An 18,165-nucleotide genomic window follows, 5' to 3' on the forward strand; every position below is an offset into this window, starting at 1 on the left:
ATCTGTGGTTTCATGCATTATGACCTCCATTACTGGGCATGTTTGACCTTTCAGGCTATATAACTCCATAAAAGCTTCCATTTAGATATCTGATCTCCTTTTATGTGAAGAATAAGCTCTTAAGCATCTAACTGTCTACTCCAAAAGGTTTATTGATAAGCTTATACATATAAACAGGAAAGGAAAGTAAGAAGAAAAGAAGTTGACAACTAGCCCTGGTCATCCCTGCCTCCGTCTCATATATTTGTGGACCTCTCTTTCATTAAAAGTCAATCCAGTCTCTTTAATAATACATGACTGCGTTGTCACTATTGATTTACATTGATTTAAGCACCAAAATCACTGTTAGCATGCCGGGTACCAGGAGATGGGGGGAGGTTTCTGTAGGCTGTGGTTTGGGAACACATGTGATGTGAGGTACGTGCCATTCAGCCTGTAATGGATTATCCTCATTATATTCAAACCTGCATTGTGCACAAAGAAACACCCACAATCGAACCGCATGTTCCCGATCAGTCAGTTCTTCTCGTTCCGTCTCTCTCTTTCTTTCTGTCTTTTTTTAAAGACACTTCATCTATCTGTCAGGCTTTCTTTCCCCTCCCCGGCTCTTTTATTGGTTTCTCCTGCAATGACCTGCAGCATATTTCTGCTCTTGACCTTTCAGCTGTGATATCATCATGAATATGTCTGTTTTACCCATTTAGAGCATTGCTGTGATTGGCCAAGGACAAATGAAGAGTTTCACTGGTTATTGAATTAATGGCTATGTTTTTAAATATAAGACAAAGGATTTTTTTTTTTACGAATTGCATTTAAAAGCAAACTAAGCAAGCTTTGTGGATTATATACCATGGTAAACCTATGGAAATTGATGCTTGGTACTTAATGTATAGCAGATTTATTGTGGTCAAAAAACATAAAATTTTAGTGAAGTTTTGTGTATTTGGTATAATTCAATGTGCTTGCATGGTTTATGGTTAAAAAAAGCCCTTTATTTTCCACATATCGTACATTTTTGTAGCTATAGATTTCACTCTCTTTCTAAAACACACAAATTTATAAAGCTTTGTGTCCCTGATTGGCCAGTTAATCTGTACGTTGTGATTGGCCTGAATACCGCTGACGTCAGCCGGAAACGTGACGCTCCTTACCATGTTTGAAAGATTCGGTTGCTAACAAGAGTTAGCTTACAGGCTGAGCCCAAAGCGGTAGGAATTAATATAATGTCAGTCTTGTCTACATCAATAATCCTAGGAAGTAAAATGTTTCCTACAATCCGTGTGTTTGTTGTAGTCCAAGAAAAGAGATTAACGTTAAAGACGATAACTCGCGCCATCATTTCCTTTGGTGTGTAAGTCTGTATTAGTACATGTTAAAGGAATAGTCTACTCATTTTCAATATTAAAATATGTTATTACCTTAACTAAGAATTGTTGATACATCCCTCTATCATCTGTGTGCGTGCACGTAAGCGCTGGAGCGCGCTGCGACGCTTCGATAGCATTTAGCTTAGCCCCATTCATTCAATGGTACCATTTAGAGATAAAGTTAGAAGTGACCAAACACATCAATGTTTTTCCTATTTAAGACGAGTAGTTATACGAGCAAGTTTGGTGGTACAAAATAAAACGTAGCGCTTTTCTAAGCGGATTTAAATGAGTAACTATATTTTATGGCGTAATAGCACTTTTGGGAGTACTTCGACTCGGCGCAGTAACACCCTCCCTCTCCCATTATGAGAGTGAGAAGGGGAGCGGACTTTTCAGGCGAGTCGAAGTACTCCCAAAAGTGCTATTACGCCATAAAATATAGTTCCTCTTTTAAATCCGATTAGAAAAGCGCTACGTTTTATTTTTTACCACCAAACTTGCTCGTATAACTACTCGTCTTAAATAGGAAAAACGTTGATGTGTTTGATCACTTCTAACTTTATCTCTAAATGGTACCATTGAATGAATGGGGCTAAGCTAAATGCTATCGAAGCCTCGCAGCGCGCTCCAGCGCTTACGGGCACGCACACAGATGATAGAGGGATGTATCAACAATTCTTAGTTAAGGTAATAACATATTTTAATATTGAAAATGAGTAGACTATTCCTTTAATGATATGTAAAACATACAAACCCCGAAGGAAATGTATAAACGTGAATAGGACAAATGTGTTATATGGTGCATGTTTTTCTAATTTTACTATAGCATCAGATTTCAGGCATTTTTTATTCACTGGAGCATCCATTTTCTATTTTTAATGAATATTTCATTGTTACTCAACATCTATATGGACCAAATGTAATAATAACTTCATATTATCTGCAAATTATGGACACTATCAGAAGCAATTATCATAAAATGGTCCCTGGTTGTCACTAGGTACGTTTACAAGCAACCAAATAATCTGTTTGTAATCGTATTGATGGCTCAATCGTATTGAAAAGCCTTCATGTAAACACCTTAATCAATACGATTGAGTTCGGTTGGGATGCAAATTTCTATCGTATTGAAAGGGGTGGTGTAGTCCGATCTGTGATCCGATCAGCAGAAGAAAAGTACGCATGTAAACGCTTGAATCGTAGCATTTTCTCAAACAGATGCATACATACCTTGTGCACATGTGCAAAACATTTGTGCTCAAGTTCACGTCTTATATTTATCTCTTATTTACAAATCACATAATTCTCGTTTTCATTCAAATTGTGTTTTCATTGCCTATATCAGATAACTTTTTAGGAACAACTTTCTTCACTCAGCTTTGTACATTTATCCAGAGATAAAGCGTGAACTTAAGAACAGATGCTGTGCGCTGGGTGACGTTGCCAAGTCCTTTGCTTTTTTCGAGTTCAGATTTTGGTTACTGTTTAAATTGTCTCTGTGGGTTGAAAGAAGTTCATTCATTAGTTATTGGTATTTGGACTGTGCCATTAGTCATTGGGATGCTTGTGGGCTAGTTTTGAATGTCCATTGGGATGGTTTTGATACGCAAAGTTGGCAACCCTAGCTGTGCGCCTGCGCAGGCGTTCGGTTCAGATATAGAATGCAGTGACGGCTCGTGAATTCAAATTCAAAATAAGTGTTCGGAGTGTCATGTGTGTTGCTCGTGTTTTCAAAATATGTGTTTGTAGCGTCATGTTAAACACGTGTTTAGTCAAGATAAGTGCCTGCTGCACATGCGTCGGAACCGTTTATGATAAAAGAGACGTTCACAAAATACACGCAAGACACTCCCTTAACAGTAAACTCTAGTTGCGCATGAGATTATGCGAGTATCTGGCAAATGCGAGCGTCTCTTTTATCCTAAACTCCTTTAGACATGTCTGCAGCAGGCACTTATTTTGACAAGACACGTGATGCACATAGGACATATTTTGAAATTTACAAACCACACACATGACAGGCTACATACATGTTGTGACGAACTTTGCATCGAGCGCCTTTCGAAAAAAAAGTCACCGGCCATCACTGATAGAATGTATATGTAAACGAACATTTTAATCAGATTGCAATGTTTAAGGTGCATGTAAACTGTTTTGTCGTAACATTCAGTCGCGTTAAATTCAGTCGGATTGACAAAATTTTGTGCATGTAAACATAACCTTTATTTTAGTACCTCAAAGGTACACATTGCTACCAAATGTGTATATATCTGTACCTAAATGGTACATATTAAGACCTTTTTAAAGGATACTGTCCCAGTGATAGTTTGGGACAATTTTTTTTCGACAGGGATTGTGTAGTGGTTTGCACACACAGCGATACGTTTAGCTTTAAGCCTTTTATACACATGCAAGCGGGTTATGGTCCCCTGCATTCTTTCCATTATTTCTTGTGCTTTTTATTTTGATTCTGTCAATAAAAACTGGCAGAAAGGCCAAAGACATCAATTTATCTGTTGGCGTTTATTAGTTCAGTGTTGTGTAATGTTTTCTCTTTGACCCATGGGTTCAATGACACTGTTTATTGATTATTTCCCTGTTGTCTTCATTTCCCTCTAATTTTGAATGCTTGCCATGGTACACCGTATAGATCGAGCTTGTGAATGATGAACGGTGATGACATTGTGTTGAAAGCAGGGCTGTGTTTGACATCTTCATGGACAAGGAAGGTCACGTACTGTGTCTGTCACACAATTCTTCATTCTGAGGAATCACTGAATCTCATTGTAATGAAATAAAGTGATGCTGGAGATAAAGGACAGAATAACCTTCTTGATAAAATAACGTCCAGCTGAGTTTAAATTTAAAAGGCTGGAAATTTTCAAGTACTGTTAAATGTTCTGGGCTCGATTCGAGATAAGCTCAGATCTGAGGCCTGCTGTGTAGTATTACTGACAATATACACTCCATAAATTGTTGGGTTGTTTTCAACCCAGCGTTGAGTCAAAAGGAATGAACCCAACCGTTTGGTTATATTAACCCCGACAGCAGAATTTCTTTTTAGCTTGTTTTATCCCAACATTCCTTTATTTTGAAGATGCTATACATGAAATTAGGTGTTCAATGTGAAGTGATAGAAAAAGCTATTAAGTTTTGCCCACACATTCCCATAAGGCATTCGGCCAGCATACTTCAATTTGTTCACCTTCATTTGAATAGAAACAGAGTAGCAGCAGGCAAGATGATTGCAAATGTGTGAAGTTTTTTTTTGTTAGGGCCAACAAAAGTATTTCAGTTATTTAAACTGCACTACATGCAATACTTCGAATATTTTGGAGCATGCATGCATGAGACTCAGACAGTGCTGTTATATAACCCAAGTGAATGGTGCATTTGGATGGATGGTGAATTTATTCTGTCTTTCTAATTCACACTTAAATCTAGAAGTACAGCAAGAGGGGAACAGTTTGAACACTGGTGTCATTTTTTTGTCACCTAATGCTATCTGATATAAGGCATCAGAGGGTGCATGAACCCAAGTCATTATATCGCTGTCACCATCTCAGAGATCCTAACAGACAATGGAATATTATATATTCATATCTGATGACTTACCAAAATATTTCTACTTCAGTTATGGTCAAATATGAGAACTGGACGAAGAATAAATAATATGTTGACCAGACATCCCCATTTTTGAAAAGTGACATAATGACGGATGTATAGTGACCTCTGCATTTAACCTGTCCAGTAAGTAGTGAACGCGCACACAACCAAAGCAGTGGGCAGCCTGGGCTTAAGGTGCATTACTCAAGAGCATGTAGTATCCCACTAAACACAGGACGTCGGATAGATGTGCAGATCATGTCTATATTGGGTCCGTCGGTCCATGACGAATTCTGGACATCTATTCGACGTCCAAACTAGGTCCACTATTTGGACGTCCAACCATGACCCTACTTGGACGTCATATTTACGGCAACATTTGACGTTTGAAATGGTTAATTTTTTGGACGTCATTTGGACGTCATATTTACAGGCAACATTTGACGTTTGAAATGGGTGATTCTTTGGACGTCATTTGGACATCTATGACAGGCTTATGTCTATATTACATGATTAGGCCTATAAAAATTTGTTTATTTACAAATATCAGCATTATTGTACCAACATGATTAATACTTACGAATAGTCTATATTATTTATACAGTACTGTTTTTTGTGCTTTGTTAAAGTATATACAAATTCATCTAAATGTACAATTAAAAATCTGTAATTAAATGTGTAGTTCGTTATATTAAAAGTATGACTATACTAACAATTTAACATGAAAATATTCTCACATATTCTCATAATGTTAAGTTCATGAATGGAATAAATGTGCCTTAGTGCTGACTGGTTAGCGAGGCTTGCTTGTAATCCTATGTGCATCACGTGTCTTGTTAAATAAGTGCCTGCTGCAGACACGTCCAAAGGGTTTATGATCAAACAGACGCTCGCGTTTGCCAGATACTCGCATAATCTCATGCGTAATCAGAGTTTACTGTTAAGGGAGTGTCTTGCGTGTATTTTGTGAACGTGAACATCTCTTTTATTATAAACTGTTTTGATGCGTGTGCACCAGACACTTACTTTGACAAAACACGTGATGCACATGGTTCACATGATGCAACAAACACATATTTTGAAAACACGAGCAACACACATTACACTCTAAAAACACATGTTTTAAATTTGCGCCCCTCGGAAGAGCAGTCACAAGCCTCCGCTGATCGTACAAATCCAATTCGGACATGCTGCATCACCATGTTTTTATTGTAATGTGACTCGTATGTCCTTGACGTCATCAGAACCATAATTTACATATGTGTTGTTTAACAAATACAATTAAATTACAAGAAAGACATTTTTTGCTACTTAAACAACTTAAAGTGTCACTCCATTTTTTAATATTTTTATACACAATTATATTTTGTAATTTTGGCGTCCACGTGGCCTCAAGGTAAAGTGTCCATCGAATACACACTTGAGACTGAGACAGTAGACGGTATTTACTGTGTGCAACTCAGATTGAGACTGAGCTGCACACAGTAAATACAGAATGAAGTTCATGGGCTATATTTTTATAATTACTAGTTAGTTATAATTACTTAGATTTGTTCTTTAGTTTATTGCGTTAGATTCATTTCCCCTTTTTTAATTACAGATATAATTACATAAAAAATTACATTCTGACCTCTAAACATTTAATTCAGAAATTTGGTCATTTGAGAGGATAAGCAAATGAGTATCATGGTCCACAGATGGCATTTAACTTTGCTAAATCCAGCAATTTTGGGAAATTTAAATGCATGCTAGCACTTCTTTAAGGTTCAATGCACACAAACTATGCATTCACATCGCCACCGGCGAGAGGATCAAAGTGGCCAGAAGTCATTCATTTTCAATGAGAGCCGGCAGCGAGCTCCGGCGTGGAGCTTCGAGGAGAGTTGAAATCAGATCAACTTTAGGGTAATGAGCTATAACGCGGTTCGGCAGCAACCAATCAGAAGGCAGAAATGTTCGGCGGCAACCAATCAGAAGGCGGAAACCTCCACTTGAGAGGATTCCAGATAATGCATTTGAGTGTCAGAGCGTCCACTACTCTTTTTCTATAGCGTCGTTGGCAGGGCAGCAAGAGATTTTTTGTGGCGGTGTAAACGCACAGTAAGGCTGCGTCCGAAAGCTTGGCAGCTGACTTGTTGCCTCACTGCCTCATGAGGCTATTATTTCGGAGGCATGAAGGCAGCTCCGGGAAATGCATTCGGACACACTTCATAGGCAGCATAACAGAATTCTGTTTGAAATATAAACAGAGAGTGTCTTTGTGATAAATAATCCCATATTTGAAAACTACAATACTAATTTCTCACTCAAAATGCAATTAAAAGGTGTAAAAAACGAAAATGTAACTTTATTTACACTAAATTTGTGCTCCAGCCGCATAGAATTATCTCAGGAGATGGGAAGTAAACAAACTTTGGATGCGGACATGCCTTGATGCCTTTATGCCTTGGAGCTTTCGGACGCAGCCTAGTGTGCAACAGTGTATGGCGGATTCACACGGGTTCATGGATCAATGACAAATCAAATTATCGGATAAGCCTCTGCTAAAACAATACGCAGTAATCTCTTACCCAGGACTTCTGTCCACCGCTGATATTTTTGTATTCTATCTACGCCACTTTAGTTTTGTGCCACGCAAGCAGACGCACAAGGCATTCACTTTCAGTAGTACATCTCAATCCCTTAGACAGGGTCTTTGTCTTCTTTGTTTAAACATTTCTTTTAGTATTTAATCGATTCCCTATACCCTTGTGAGATGCGCATTAATTTTGTTTATTAAAGCGTCTTATTGAGATGAGAGTCGCCGTGTACACAGTTTGGTTGGCCTTCAAAACATCTTGAGCAGTTGTCTCTTTATTTAATGACAAGGTAATTTGTGTCAACGACTTGAAGAAAATTGCCAGCAAAATTGCTCCGGTTATAAAAGCAGCCAGTCAGTCGCCGGGCATAAAAGCCAATTTTACCCACTTGAGTTGCCATAGTAACAAAGATAAATGTATGGTATAGAATACAATAAATCTTTTTGCTTTCTCCTTTTGCATGTGATTTAATAAATATACATAATCACTTACCTCCTGTGTACGTTTTTGTGCTAATAATAATAATGTTTGGTTTCTCACAGTAGCATTCAAATCTCAGGGTGCCGTATGACCCTTCACAAGAATACGCTTTGTTGTGACTATGACAAATGAAGCCTGTGACATAGTCATGCAACACCTCTATAATTAACATGTGTGGCTGTTTATAACCCTTCATTGTCCTATAGCGGGTTGTTAGCATACTGGAAACTAGGTCAATATCATGCATCATAATTCCACGCCTGTAAGCAAGACAATGTGAAAAGGGGGGCGGTTTTATGGTCGTGCGTGTGTTCAGTGGTTTGTAGTTGTATTTAATGAAGCCGGAAGAGAGAGGAGGAGAATATTAACTTTGCTGAAGGGGAATATTAGAGAAAGCAGACAGCATAAAGATGCTAACCTCTAACATTCGCTAAAGAAATCATTTAATAATGAAACCTCTGATGTCATAGGAATATTGGTACAAAACTACATTGGCTATGTTGGAAAACAACTAAAGAAATGTTGAAACATGCATTGACCAGATACACTTCATAAGACAGGGGGAGACCATTAGGTATATCTACAAGATGATAAGCATTTGCTCTTAGTTTGTTGTAGCGGAAAGCCGGGCGTAGTGGAGACCGGCAGCAGGATATGTCATTAATTTGTCCTACGAGTAACTTGCATACACTTGATATGTTATATTAAAGGTTGAGTTTGTGGGAAAGCAGAGGAAATTTCATTGTGGAGTCATCGTGAATTCTTTCGGAATAAAGTGCAGTCGGATGAATTCCGTTCGGGAATGTGTCTGTATCCAGCAGCCTACGCCCACGTGGAAAGGATTCTGTCATATCATGCCTCGGTTTCCAGCATGTATCAAAGACATGACCTCATTGTTTCAGCCCTGAAGGACATGAAGACGACTTTTGTTTCTCCACCCGGAAAAGCCAGAAAGCTTTTTAATGCCTTAGTCAGAGCAGTGCAAAACCTCTTAGATGATTTGTTCTTTTTAAATGTGTTAGAAGATGTTCAGAAAGAATTAAGAATTCACAATACTACATTTTATTCATGCAGTAGATAGTTTTAAAAAAGGATTCAATGCAGTAGAAAGCTTTATATCTAAATAGATTTTTATTCTGCAGTGAAGTAAATTCAAATTGATGATGATATAGGGTCATTTTAATCCTATACACTCACCTAAAGGATTATTAGGAACACCATACTAATACTGTGTTTGACCCCCTTTCGCCTTCAGAACTGTCTTAATTCTACATGGCATTGATTCAACAAGGTGCTGAAAGCATTCTTTAGAAATGTTGGCTCATATTGATAGGATAGCATCTTGCAGTTGATGGAGATTTGTGGGATGCACATCCAAAGCAAAAAGCTCCCGTTCCACCACATCCCAAAGATGCTCTATTGGGTTGAGATCTGGTGACTGTGGGGGCCATTTTAGTACAGTGAACTCATTGTCATGTTCAAGAAACCAATTTGAAATGATTCGAACTTTGTGACGTGGTGCATTATCCTGCTGGAAGTAGCCATCAGAGGATGGATACATGGTGGTCATAAAGGGATGGACATGGTCAGAAACAATGCTCAGGTAGGCTGTGGCATTTAAACGATGCCCAATTGGTACTAAGGGGCCTAAAGTGTGCCAAGAAAACATCCCCCACACCATTACACCACCACCAGCCTGCACAGTGGTAACAAGGCATGATGGGTCCATGTTCTCATCTGTTTACGCCATGTTTTGATTCTACCATCTGAATGTCTCAACAAAAATCGAGACTCATCAGACCAGGCAACTGTCCAAATTTGGTGAGCTTGTGCAAATTGTAGCCTCTTTTTCCTGTTTGTAGTGGAGATGAGTGGTACCCGGTGGGGTCTTCTGCTATTGTAGCCCATCCACCTCAAGGTTGTGCGTGTTTTGGCTTTACAAATGCTTTGCTGCATACCTCGGTTGTAACGAGTGGTTATTTCAGTCAAAATTGCTCTTCTATCAGCTTGAATCAGTCAGCCCATTCTCCTCTGATCTTTAGCATCAACAAGACATTTTCACACACAGGACTGCCGCATACTGGATGTTTTTCCCTTTTCACATCATTCTTTGTAAACCCTAGAAATGGTTGTGCATGAAAATCCCAGTAACTGAGCAGATTATAAAATACTCAGACCGGCCCGTCTGGAACCAACAACCATGCCACACTCAAAATTGCTTAAATCACCTTTCTTTCCCATTTTGACATTCAGTTTGGAGTTCAGGAGATTGTCTTGACCAGGACCACACCCCTAAATGCATTAAAGCAACTGCTATGTGATTGGTTGATTAGATAATTGCATTAATGAGAAATTGAACAGGTGTTCCTAATAATCCTTTAGGTGAGTGTATATAATATTCAGCAAAAAACAGATACTATGTGCAAACTAGGAGACATAACACGCATTGTTATTGTACAAATATTTGTAATAGTATTTAATAATACCGAAAATACATTTACATAAGTGTTCTCAGATTTTTGTATATTTTAATTAATCTTTTTTTTGGAGGGGATAAGCTGTACTTAAATGGAATCAGTGTTGTAAGCTCATAAAATTAATAGTTTAAAGTAAAATGCTTTAGGCAGCAGTGTGTTACCCCTTCCTTGTCCCCGCTCTTCATCTCTTCATGGATTAAGCTTAATTTATTTAATTAGTTGGTTTTAATGGCAGAATACCTGTGGGTTGAGCACTGAGCTTGATGAAATCTCTTCATTGATTGGTATTACTGCTATATTAAAACTACAAACTGCCTTGTGAGTTCACAGAATGATATGAAATTCTTGGATGTTTTGGAAGTTATGCATCAGACTTTCACAGTTTACAATGTGTCAATTTCTGTCAAGGCACATTTGTGTTGTGTGCTGTTTCCAAAGCGGTGCTTTATGGTTGCTGGTGAGTTTTGACTGGTTTACCATACTGTTATGTGGTTGCTAGGTTGTTTTGGATGGTTGCCAGAATATCATAAGTGATGCTAGGTGGATACTTAGTGGACCTTACTGGTCAAAAGAGCCCTGTCGCACCAGCATTGTGTGATGCTTTTAACCAAGGCAACTTAGTCATTCAAACTATACTTCACTGGTGATCGAACCCACAACCTCATGCGCCGCTAATGCACAATTTTCTACCAACTAAGCAAGCACTGTTTACTATTATTAATGAAATTCTTGTATTTTTCAAGGATTTTAGTATTATATATTTACATTTATGCATTTTTGACAGACATTGTGACTTATATTGCATTCAAGGTACTACATTGTTCTTTAAAGAGCATTGCATAATTTGCAAACCAAAGATTGAGGATTTCATGGAACACAAATTGATACAATTCTGTATACCTTAAATGCACTACAGGTCACTTTGGAAAAAGCATCTGCAAAATGGATATTTTTATCAATGTGTTTGTTCCCTAGGAATCAAACCCACAACGTTGGCACTGCCATTCCAACACTCCCACATTCCCAAACATTTGCCATTTACCTCCAGCAAACATGCGTGTGTTGGGAGTTATTGTCTTTTACTGTAACACAGCTTAAAGGACAGTGTTCAGTGTACACCACAAAAGAGCTCAGGACAAAGGCCACACACACTTACACAAACACACGAGGAGGGGGGCGGGGTCAGCTCACACTGCGCCCAGTAAAGGGGGCGGGGCCTTTGCGCTCAGCCCGCGTCCCATGCGCACAGCAGCAGTCTAGCCGAGAGAGATTTGCGCATCCCATGGTCTGTAAAAGCATCCGTGGCTCACTTTAAACACGAGTGAGGGCTGCAACAGCCCCTGCCTTTTTTTCTGCGATTGTGACAGCTAAAACAAGGAGGCGGGGCAGTGTGGTTGTGCATGAGCGTGTGCGCGTCCCCGGCACTGAGCTCGCTGCGTGCGTCTTCCGTTCCCAGTGGCGTCGGGCCGCAGCCCAGCCGTGCAGAATGCATCCGTGAGCTCGCTCTTCATCCTCGCCTTTATCACTCCGGGGATCTCGACGGCATGCCCGGTGAGTATTTCATCCCGGAATCCCGGCGGTTTCGATTTTAATAGGCGCGCGCCGAACGCAGCCGAGCGCGTTAACGCTGCGCGCACCGACGCATTGTGTTTGAATGGCATTTTATTAAAGACCTCGCTGTAAGAAAAAAAGAAAGAAAGAGAGGAATAGAGAGAAGAGAAAAGAAGACGCCGCGGGTTTTTATCGGTGTTGCGCGGCGGTCAGTAACGGAGTGCCGGACCGGTGAATACATTAGGGCTTTAATTTGCTCTCGTCTTTTGTGTGGGATCAGATTTAAAACAAACACACGCTGGGGTGGCGAATTGAACACAGTTATTTTGGGTCAGGTGAACTGCGGGTCTTCACGAGCAGCATTTGTTTCTTGTGCCTTTTGATGTATTGACATCCATTATTCCGCCCTGTTACTGGGGCACGTGCTGTTGACATTTCATTCTCTGTCTGATCTAATGATGTGTTTGGCAACATTTAAAGACCAATGTCAGAATGTGTATTAATCCAATGAGATGCGTTATTTTACTCTGTTACTGCTGTTGACACCTAAACCTCTGTGTTTGGTAACATTTGTTTAATGTCAGAATGTGTATTGATATTTATTATACCACCATGTTACTGGGGCACATGTTGTTGACATCACATTTTTCTGTGTGGGATCTGAGAATGTTTTTGGTAACATTTATTTAAGGAACAGTGTCAGAATTTGTGTTAATGTGATGAGATCCATTATTACATCCTTTTACTGGGGCACTTGTTGTTGAAATCCCATTTTTTTGTGTTAAGGTGCTACTGTATATGTTTACTGCTGTCGAGATTTCTGCATCTTTGAGTCTGCATTTGTGAATCTGTAAATGTGTGCCTGTGACAAACCATCTGTTTATGATTTATCACTAGAAAACATATGAATATAAATGAAGCTCGTCGGTAATGCCAATCGTGTTAGCCATGGGTTCGATTCCTAAAGAACACACACACTGACAAGATGTATAGCTTATAAGTCGCTTTGGATAAAAGCATCTGCCAAATGCATGAATGTAAATACTGTGAGAATCTGCTGTTAGTTCTTTTGTCTGTGTGGTATTAAATATAAATTCAGCTGTATGTTTTTTGCAAAGTGATTGCAAGCACAATAAAATAAATCTCTTGCATAAATAAATGTAGGGATATTACACCACATGCTGTTGGACAAATCAGAACATGGACATCTTTTATCTGATTTATTTAAATCACCCACAACAGTTAACAATCATGTGTTGAATTTAACCAAGATTAATATGACATTTACTTAAATGCATTTGAGGATTTTATTCAAAGTGACTTACAGGGCATTATACGTATAAAGTCTCATCAGAATCAGTTTTATTTGGCCAAGTATACTTACATATAAGGAATTTGTTTCCGGTAGATGTTAAATACTCTCTATACTTTAACAATTAAACATACAAAGATAGTAGAACACCCAATATACAGGACAATAGTGATAAGACACAAACTGTACAAGACAACAATATAGGCACATGTCAACCTATTAACATAATATACAAATAAGATATACAAATATACAATAAGAAGCAAGAAATAATAATCCAAAAGTATTTATGTAATGAGTGCAAGATGCATATAGGATTATAAGTATGCACTGTGGTGAATGGACATTCACCTAATCGAATGATGAGATTTGGAGCATCAAAGTTTGATTTAACATTAATTTAAATGTTGACACGACCTTACTCAGTCAGTATTAAAGATATCAAGTGTGTATTTTCATAGAATGTGCTTTATGTAGAATGATTTTATGTAAAGAACTGTAAATCACAAAAAATGACACATATATGATGAGGTTATATGATTATATTATATTATTTACAAATTATTAAATCAAATGTAATGTTTGTCTTATTCAAACTGTGTTTCTTATAGTGATACATATGTTACAAATAGGCAAATAAAATATTTCAGATCAATATTTCATATCCAGTAATTTATTCAAGACCTCTCTGAAGAGTATAATTTATCATGACCATCTAACTTGGTATTGCAAGTTATATTTTTCAGTGACTGAAAAAAAAACTTGCTAATTAAATCTTTGCCTTGCTTAAAAAAATGCCAGTGGCCAATTTAATGTGCATTTTGTAAGTTTTAGAAGGATCTCTGGACATAAATGCAATTATATACATAACTACACTCTAATATTCTCAGTGGTGTATAAAGAGTTTACATAATAAACTGTAAAAAACTAGGGATGCTCCGATCGATCGGCCACCGATCGGTATCGGCCGATAATGGCATTAAATGACTCGATCGGTGCTCGCTAAATCTGCCGATCTCATAAACCGATCTTTCTGTTTACTTTTGTCATCAAAAGGATCCTGAATGCGGTTGCAATTAAAGACATTTTTGTTTTTCTCTGAGGAGAATAAAAGTTTAAACGCTCGGGGCTTTGGGACGCATGCAGGTGGGAGGCTTTTGGCGTGAGGATGCAATTGTCCGTGGTGGATATGTGTTGTGTGCGCTGTTTGGTGGGGATGTGAAGACGCCTCGCGCTGTTTACCGGAGCGTGTCCTCATACGCATATCTCTGTAAAGGCAAGGAGAGACATACAAATCTGCACGCTGCACATGAGCAACAGGTTGTAAAAATGCTTATGATGCTTTACAACCTGTTGCTCATGTGCATCGTGCAGATTTGTATGTCTCTCTTTGCCTTTATAGAGAGATGCGTATTTACCGGAGGACGCGCTCCGGTAAACAGCGCGAGGCGTCTTCACATCCCCATCAAACAGCGTATACAACACATATCTATCACGGACAATTGCATCCTCATGCCAAAAGTTTCTTATTTGCATACGTCTTAAAGTTTTGAGCGTTTAAACTTTTATTTTCCTCACAGCTGCTTGTCTGCGTTCAGCCGCCGCCCACACACAGCAGCCTGTCATCAGTGCACGTGAACGATCTCTCTCTCACGTCTTAAAGCTGCAGAAACCTAATTCATCTCAATAAAATCACTCTCTGCTCTTGACTAAAGAATTTTTATACTTCATACGAATGCGTGTATATTTAATTAATACAGTAAAGTCTATGAAGTGTTTTATTTTCAGTACTTTTAGGAGACATAAGCCTTTTTAAAGCCATATTAAATTTCTCTTTGCAGAATAAATATTTGTTGTGCTTATTTATTTGAGTCTCTATTAAAACAATAATATACCTAATTACTGCAAGTAATATAACAAAGGCAACATCCGTGGTATTATTTTATTTAGAAAGATTGTAACAGTTAGTCATCAAAGAGCTTGCATATCAGCTTTAAAAAAAAAATCGGTATCGGAATCGGTATCGGCCGATCACGAAGATTACAAATCGGTGATCGGTATCGGCTGCAAAAATCCTGATCGGAGCATCCCTAACTAATTGTTTTTAATATCGTAGAATGGGGTCTTCAACTCTTCTTCGAGGGCCAGATTGTAAAAGTGTAAATATGATTTTTATCTTTCATATGCACTCTGGGGGTGGCTGGGGTATTTTTGACCCATAACGGGTAAATATTGGACGTGCTGGGTTAAACATTGACCCAATGCTGGGTTAAACATTGACCCAATGCTGGGTTATTTTAACCCAACTGCTGGGTTATTATATCCCATGGTTGCATAACAACAACCCAATATTGGGTCATTTTTAACCCAGCACGTGTTCTGTCCAATATTTACCCATTATGGGTCAAAAATAACCCAGCCATTTTAGAGTGTATATTTTTACTTTTACCATATTATATATAATATTATTAAAAACATTATGACTTATGTTGTTTTTGTAACTTTCAATTATTTACAACATATAGCCAATCTTTTCCTAATGACTAAAATTGCACTTCTTTTCTTCTTTTTTAATATTTTAAAGATATATAGGCTAAACCCCCTTTCTCAAATTTCGGACACGACTGTCGGTGTCGTAATGAAATTTCATTTTAATTGTAAATTCGTGTCAACATGAGAGAGAAGCTTATTCCAGCGCAAGAGCCTTTAAAGGCGGGGTGCATGATCTCTGAAAGCCAATGTCGACATTTGAAATCACCTAAACAAACACGCCCCTACCCCAACAGATTCTGGACCTTCTTTTGATTGACCCGCCCTACACATACGCAACCCAGGCAACGATGTCGGTTAGTAGACATATCTTACTACTGATTGGCTACAAGTGTGTTTTGGTACTCAGCCCTTTTCCAAAGTGTTTTTCAAAAATTGTGCACCCCGCCTTTACGTATTTATACTTATAATTTACTTGTCAATAATCAATCATTTTTAAAGTGATACTGATAAACAAAACAGGATTAATAATATTCACCTTGCACACAGTGTTTTGATTGAACACACACGATGGACGTGTCACATGCAGTGTAGTTGCACAAATTTATTATCAATTGAATGCGATAAATACGCACCTGCAGATGGTTGGCACCCCATGCAGCCCCTTGCCAACTCTCCTTCCGGTTTATTGGCCGTCATTTGTCATGTACGGTGGAAAGGTGGCTTTAAAGGATAAAGATGATTGGGCGGGCCGCCAGTTGACTAGCCCTGCCTTAGAATGAGCCGTTTTTTCTACATACACCGTGGGTCCCCTTACATGGAAGTCGCCATTTTGTGCCGTCATGTTCCTACAGTAACCCTAAATGGACAATCTGATCTACAGAGCGTGTTTTATCACTACGTTGTCTTCAGTGTTGGGCAAGTTACTGAAAATTAGTAATTAGTTACAGTTACTAGTTACTTCTTTTAAAAGTAACTGAATTACTCTACCAGTTACTGTATATCAAAAGTAATTAGTTACTTAGAAAAGTAACTTTTAAGTTACTTTTATGTCTGCTTTTTAAATGTAAATATGAACAGTACTGAACAGTAAAATGATATGAATGGGCTATTTTACACGTAAGACTCTAATATATCACATACTGTAGGAGCCTATTTTGCTTTAGATTCAACCTTTGAATATTTTTGTTAGAAATTATCTTAAAGCAACACTATGTAGTTTCCATCTAAAAATGAATTACAGCTCCCCCATGTGGTTGAAAAGCGCAACAGTGCCTGGTATCAGACACTCTTCTGCAGGCAGGGGGAGGGGAGGGGAGGGGCTGTGTTTCCTACCCTCCACCGCCACTTTCAAAGTGTGCTTGTAGCAGCTAAGAGGCTGCTCAGGTTGCAGCAACAGTACAATTTGTCCAGTTAAAAGTTGTTGACACAGAGCGAGTGGATTGTTTGCTCGGATACGGAGAGACTGAAACTAAAACTAAAAGCGAGCTCACACATACTATGGAGTTTTAACACGGGTGTACAGCGCAGTGTGAATATTTTAGTGGAAACAACAATCGCGGATCGTTCTCTTCCATGAAGCCGATGTAAACATCTAAGAATATATGAACATTTCTTAGATTTATTACCTTTGTGGACTACAAATGCAAGTTGATGTCATACTGCGATTGCTTGGTGAAGATAATTTACAAACATGAGACCGGATGGATTATGACTTGCGCACAATTTTTTAACAAAGGTATGTTGTCCCGTTTAGATTTTTCATGCACTGTCAGCTATGATGAAGTGTAATGAATCATTGCGCCGCCAACTACGGTCCTGCGACGTCAGATATGTCTTGTCTATTTTTTACAAAATAGAGTAACGCGAGTAACAAACTTTAAAAATTAAAATTTCAGTAATTGTAATTGCGTTACTTGATTTAAAAAAATACTTCGTTACATGCTCGTTACTGCTAAAACGCGTTACTCCCATCACTGGTTGTCTCAGACAATGACGTGTTTGTCCTTTGGTTGCTATACTGTAGCTTCTCTATGCATTTTGAAATGGAGGGGTGAGCTGTGGACTGAGCTGTTGGTTGCAATTCACAGTCTCCTTGCTAGATGCTGCAAAAATCTACACAATGGACCTTTAAAATGAGCCATGGTTAGTACAGAAATGTCACTAAAGTTCAGTTTAAATGCATCAGTGATTTCTGCCAGTTTTATTACCAACCCACAACATTTTACATGGCATAAAGGTTGATTACAGTGCATGCCTTGCTATATTTCACAATCCTAATGCATTGAACTTGACGCATT

The 18,165-nt window shown here is 38.5% G+C and overlaps 1 protein-coding gene across 6 annotated transcripts in view; it reads left to right on the top strand.

The window, feature by feature from the left end:
• dab2ipa (DAB2 interacting protein a) overlaps window positions 1–18,165 on the top strand; it is a 140,130-nt gene that overhangs the window by 69,118 nt on the left and 52,847 nt on the right. For 2 of the 6 annotated variants that reach the window (XM_055167777.2, XM_055167776.2), the window contains exon 1: window positions 11,755–12,063. The exons of the other annotated variants lie outside the window; for them this stretch is intronic. The gene's annotated coding sequence lies outside the window, so the exon portion shown is untranslated. Of the gene's footprint in view, window positions 1–11,754; window positions 12,064–18,165 lie in introns of those variants that run through there. 6 annotated transcript variants of the gene reach the window in all.

This window comes from Misgurnus anguillicaudatus, chromosome 5 (assembly GCF_027580225.2).
Source record: "Misgurnus anguillicaudatus chromosome 5, ASM2758022v2, whole genome shotgun sequence".
In the NCBI taxonomy this organism is placed as follows: Eukaryota; Metazoa; Chordata; class Actinopteri; order Cypriniformes; family Cobitidae; genus Misgurnus; species Misgurnus anguillicaudatus.